This window comes from Phyllostomus hastatus, unplaced genomic scaffold, assembly GCF_019186645.2.
Source record: "Phyllostomus hastatus isolate PE091 unplaced genomic scaffold, TTU_PhHast_1.1 phas_contig_34, whole genome shotgun sequence".
Lineage (NCBI taxonomy): Eukaryota > Metazoa > Chordata > Mammalia > Chiroptera > Phyllostomidae > Phyllostomus > Phyllostomus hastatus.
The window spans coordinates 49295326-49301325 of NW_025333857.1; the positions used below are offsets into that span (position 1 = coordinate 49295326).

General features: G+C 39.1%; 1 protein-coding gene across 1 annotated transcript in view; it reads right to left on the reverse strand.

The window, feature by feature from the left end:
• HEMGN (hemogen) overlaps window positions 1-5488 on the reverse strand; it is a 42743-nt gene extending 37255 nt beyond the window's left edge. The window contains exons 1-2 of the mRNA XM_045839987.1: window positions 5465-5488; window positions 359-454 (exon numbers count right to left, since the gene is read on the reverse strand). The gene's annotated coding sequence lies outside the window, so the exon portion shown is untranslated. The remainder of the gene's footprint in view (window positions 1-358; window positions 455-5464) is intronic.
• Between the last annotated feature and the right edge of the window lie 512 nt (window positions 5489-6000).

Below are 6000 nucleotides of genomic sequence, written 5' to 3' on the forward strand. Positions count from 1 at the left end.
GAAAAGATTAGTCTATAGAAAGATTTCACATAAAAATGAACCCAGAAGTACTGGAGGAAAATATAGGTGAGTAATGATATAATCTTGGAGTGGAAAAGGCCTTTCTAAGCAGGACGTGAAAGCGATAACCATAAAAGTTAGTTTTATCCTAAATACAATTTCAAATTTTTCGTCATCATCCTCCCCAGTGTGTGCGTGTTTATCCATCCCAGAAACAAAACAGGTGGGGAAGAATAGTTTGAATGTGTATGGTAGATAAAGGGTTAATATTTTTAATATATACAAAGCACTTATTAAGAAATAATTTTGAAATACCAACAGTCAACTTAACAAAGAAATACAACTAGCTTATAAATACCTGAAAAAATATTCAGCCCCATTAGAATGGCCCCTGGCAGGGTAGCTCAGCTGGTCAGAGCATCATCCCGATACACCAAGGTCGTGGGTTCTATCCCTGGTCAGAGCACACACGGGAATCAACAAATGAATGCATAAGTAAGTGGAACAACAAAATCAACCAATCTCTCTTTCCTGTCTAGTAAATAAATAAATAAAAGAAAAATGAGATAGCATTGTCAACTTACCTAATTGATCAAAAAAACTTAGCTTTGTTGATATGATTCCTATTTATATAATGTATATACTTGAGATATAATTTATATAAGATATTTATATATCATTTAGATTATATATTTACATAATTTATATATCATAAAGTTATGATATAAAGTTCACCCTTCTAAAGTGGCCAATTCAGTAGTTTTTAGTATTATTCACAGAGTTGTGCAACCATCACCACTATCAAATGCCACAGCATTTGTTACCCCAAAAAGAAAGCCCATTCTAACTAGCAGTCATTCTCCTTACACCCCTTCCTTGGAAACCACTAAGCTGCTCTCTGTCTCTAAGGATCTGCCTGCTTTAGACATTCACAGAAACGGAAGCATACGCTATGTGGCCTTTTGTGTCTGTCTTCTTTCACATGGCATTTTCAAGTTTCATCCACGTTGTAGCATTTATGAGTACTTCATTCCTTTTACGGCCAAACATTGTATGGACGTATCAGTTTCCTACCTGCTGTCATGACAAATTACCACAAATTTAGTGGCTTCAAACAACACACATTTATCATCTTACAGTTCTGTAGGTTAGAATCTGAAATGGTTATCACGGGCGAAAAACAGGGTGCTGACAGAGCTTCATTCCTTTTCGGAGGCTGCATGGGAGAACCCGTTTCCTTCCTTTCTCCGGTTTCCAGAGGCCATCCACGCCCCTTGGTTTAAGACACTCTTCCTCCGAGTTCAAAGCCAGCAATGGTAGGTTGTTGAATCCTTATCAAGTCACATCATTCTGATTTCTTCTTTTGTAGTCAACTCTCCCTCTTCCTTTCTCTTCTGCCTCCCTCTACAACTTTTAAGGACCTTTGCCATATATGGATAATCTGGGACGATATCATTTCATGATCCTGAATCACACCTATACAATCCCTTTAGCCACCTAAGGAACTTATTCACAAGTTCCAGAGATTAAGACATCTCTGGAGAGACATTATTCTGCCTACCACATGGATATACCACATTTTATTTAAGCATTCATCAGTTAATGGCCATTTGGGTTATTTCCACTGGGGCTATTATAAATGACGATGCTATGACCATTCCTGTACAAGTTTTTGTGTGGATTGACATTTTCAGTTCTTTTGGGCATGTACCCAGGAGTGGAACTGCTGGGTCATATGGTAGCTCTATGTTTAACTTTCTTTTAAGTATACAGTTTGCTGGGTTTTAGTATATTCACAAAGTTGTGCAACCAAATCATTGTCATGTAATTCCAGAATATTTTCATCACCCCAAGAAGAAACCCCATAGCCATTAGCAATCACTTTCTATCTCACCTTCCTGCAACCTCTGGCAACCACTCATTTGCTTTCTTTTTTAAAATTTTTTATTTTACTTATTTATTTTTAGAGAGAGGGGAAGGGACGGAGAAAGAGAAGGAGAGAAACATCAATGTGTGGTTGCCTCTTACACACCCCCTACTAGGGCCCTGGTCCACAACCCAGGCATGAGCCCTAGACTGGGAATCCAAGCCAGCAGCCCTTTGGTTCACAGGCTGGCACTCAATCCACTGAGACACACCAGCCAAGGCTAATTTGCTTTCTTACTCTATGGATTTGCCCATTCTAGACATTTCACATAAATGGAATCATGTAGTGTGCGGTTGGCTTTCATGTCTGGCTTCATTCATTTAGCATCTTTTTAAGATTCATCCATGTTGTAGCAATATTGGTACCTCATTCTTTCTTATGGCTGAAAAAAGATCATTGTATGGGTATTTCACATTTTGTTTATCCATTCACCAGATTATGGACATCTGAGTTGTTTCCCACTTAAGGCTATTATAAATAATGCTGCTATGAACATGCATGCACAAATTCTGTACGAACATATATTTTCATTCTCTTGAGTTTATACCTTGTAATGAAATTGCTGGCTCTATGTCAAACTTTTTGAGGAATTCTACAGCAGCTGCACCACTTTACATTTCCACCAGCAAAGCACAAGGGTTCCTTCCCATTTCTCTACATCCACACCGACACTGGTCTGTTTTTATTGTAACTATCCTAGTGGATGTGAAGTGGTATTTCATGATGGCTTTGACTAGCATTTCTCAATGCCTACTAATGTTTAACTTCTTTTCACATGTTTATTGATGATTTGTATATCTTCCTTGAGGAAATGCCTTGCCCATCTTTAATTGGGTTGTCTTTTTGTTACTGAGTTCTGATAGTTCTTTTATATTCTGAATACAAGCCCCTTATTAGATATAGGATTTGCAAATATTTTCTCTCATTCCATGCATTGTCTTTTACTTTCTTTTTTTTTCTTTTTTATCCTCACCTGAGGACATTTTTTTTTTCATTGCTTTTAGAGAGAAAGGAGGGGAGGTGAGAGACAGAGAGAGGGGTTGGGGGGAGGGTAGAGAGAGAAAGAAACATCGATGTTAGAAACATCGATGTGTTGCCTTCTCACATGCACCCAAGTGGGTATCAAACCTGCAACCTGGGTATGTGCCATGACCAGGGATTGAACCTGCAACCTTTCAGATGACTGGACAATGCTCCAACCAACTAAGCCACACTTGCCGGGGCATCTTTTACTTTCTTCACAGTGTCATTTGAGGCACAGAAATTTTCAATTTTGATTAAGTCCAATATATCTGTTTTTTTCTCTGGTAAGTTGTACTTCTCATGCCTAAGGAAGCTTTGCCAAATCCAAGGTCATGAAGATTTATTCCTATGTTTTCTTCCAAGTCATAGTTTTAGCTTCTATATTAAAGTCCATGATCCATTTTGAGTAAATTTTTAATACAGTATGACGTAGAAGTTGAACTTCGTTCTTTTGCATGTGTATATATCGTAGTCTCAGCCCATTTGTTTAGAAGACTATTCTTTTCACATCGAATTATCTTGGCACCCTTAGGTTTTCAACCTTGCCATCAGTTGAAACTGATTGATAAAAAATCTTTTAATGATGATACCTACTTTAGGCAAGGTGAGGGGAAGCCAGACACTGTTAGTGGGAGCATAAGAGCAGTACAGCCTCTGAAGGGCAACTTGCTGGGCATCTCCTGTGCATCTCCAAATTTGAAACATACATCCTCTGACTCAGGAATTTATTTCAAGGAGCCAGTTGTAGAAAGATGTTATGCACAATGATGAACAACTGGAAGAAACCTAAATGTCAATCAGTAGGAAACCAGGTGAATAAATTATGCTGCACCATACAGTGAAATATGATACAGACTTTAAAAGTGACGAAGTAGACTTATATTTATGGACTTGGAGGAATCCCTGTGACTTATTGCTAAATGAAAAATTAAAGCATGTTATGAAGCACCATTTATAGTATTATGCATTTACATAATATATATTTTACATAAGAATATACATTAATAGAGATTGCTCAGAAAATACAAAAGATGTTAACAGTGGTTGCCACTAGGTAATGGGATTTGAGCTGGCTTTTATTTTCTTCTTTATATTTTTTTGCATTGCATGAATTTGCCACATGAATATGTATTGTCTTTATAATCAGAAAAAGAAAAGCTATTTTCATTTTGTAGGAGAATGTCAAGCAATATATATTGTAGAGGACTATTCAATGGCAAGGAAATATGTTCATAACATGTTGCCAAGTGGAAAAAAGCAGACTACAGTACCATCCAGCTTTTGAGAAAAATTAAAATATATAATATATATAATATTTCCTAGGAACTATGATATTTTTACTACTATTTCTGAAGTAAGGATATCTCTTATGATCAATATGAATATTTAATGTAGTGGATTTCCCCATTGCTGCCTCCCTGAAAAGCTGTTATTATTAATGAGACGATGCTTCTGGCAATCTGAGACTTGAGAAAGTGCCATATGTGTACAGAGAAAAGACTGGAGGAATAGACACCAAAACGTGATCAGTGCATGCTCAGCCCTGAATTGAGATTTTTATTTTCTTCTCTTTGTTGAGCACAGTTTCCAAGTTTTCTATAGTATATCCATAAATAGGCATAAAAAGAAACCTGGCTGTCCTGCTTTGCTTCTTCCTTTTTTTAAGATCTAATTGGCTGCATTACATGATTCATGAATCCGACAGCATCTCATTTAGCAACGAGAAGGGTGCTCCTGCCCTGCTTTTCAAGAAGCAGCATGTGAGTCCTGACTGGTGTGTGTGGCTCAGTGGGTAGACCTTTGCAAACAGAAAGGTCACTGGTTAGATTCCCCATCAGAGTACATGCCTGGGTTGTGGGCCAGGTCCCCCAGTTGGGGGAATGCAAGAGGTAACAGGCAACTTATCAATGTTTCTCTTCCTCTCTTTCTCCCTCCCTCCCTTTCTCTCTAAAAATAACTAAATAATTTCTTTTTTTAAAAAAAGTAAAGTGTTGGCCTTTACCCAAATGAGACTAACAAATTATGCCAGGAGTGTCCGAGTCTAGAGTGAGGACCAGCTAGCACCGCCAACAAGGGCCTCTGGCTGGACTAGAGTCGGCAAAGCAAGCTTGGAACAGAGGGGAAAGTTCGGTCAGCAGGGGCAGGTCTCTTGGACAGTTCTGTGTGGACAAGGAATCCCTGTCAGGTAGAAGAGTCCAGATGGTGGGGACACTGGCTAATTATGGAGGAGACCCATATCCAACACTGTGGGGCCACTCAGATTATTGTCCAGTCTAGCTCACGAGCACAGTCCCAGTTTGTGAAGAGAGACCACGGACTTTATGAAACAGAAGAGTCCACCCCTTTTAAGAGTCAACTTAGAGGGTTTGGGGTGAGCCCTTTCCTCAGTCAACAGGGGACAGGAAACGAAGGACGTGGAGCAGAGGTGGAGGACAGCAGAGCTTCTGCATAGCCCCTGAGGAGGCCAGCAAGCTCTGGGCCTCTACTTAGGGGAAGGGAGGGGTGGGGGCGCACCAGTGGCTGTGACAGGCACTGCGCCGGGCAGGAGCTCACCCACATGACCAAGTCTACCCCTCACCACGGTCCTGAGGTGAGCAGCCTGAGTCCCAGAGAGGTTATGTGGTTTGTCCAAAAGCCTCGTTAGAGTCTTTCTCTAAAAAGGGAAAAACATTGAGCAAAATTAATATTCATATTTGTCATAGTAACTCATTTTTCACAATAGTAGGTGGAAAAACAAGTTTCAAAAACATCTTATCTGATCCTAACATTGTTTTTTCAAAATTATGCGTAATATAGAAAAAAAGCTGCAAGGATCTATACTTTTAGTGGTGGGTGTATCTCAATGGTAGGAATTTAATTTTTTAATTTTATTTTCTGTGTTTTTCTTTCCCTGCTCCCCTGACACACGAGCATTTGCTTCAAAGAAGCAAAGAAATCAAAAAAGATTTTTTAGAAGCAGTTGTGAGGACTAGTGGATCAAAGTATTGAGAATGAATTACAGCGAGACCATGACGACAGAGAAACCCAGATTCTTACTAGCTATGTGAGTT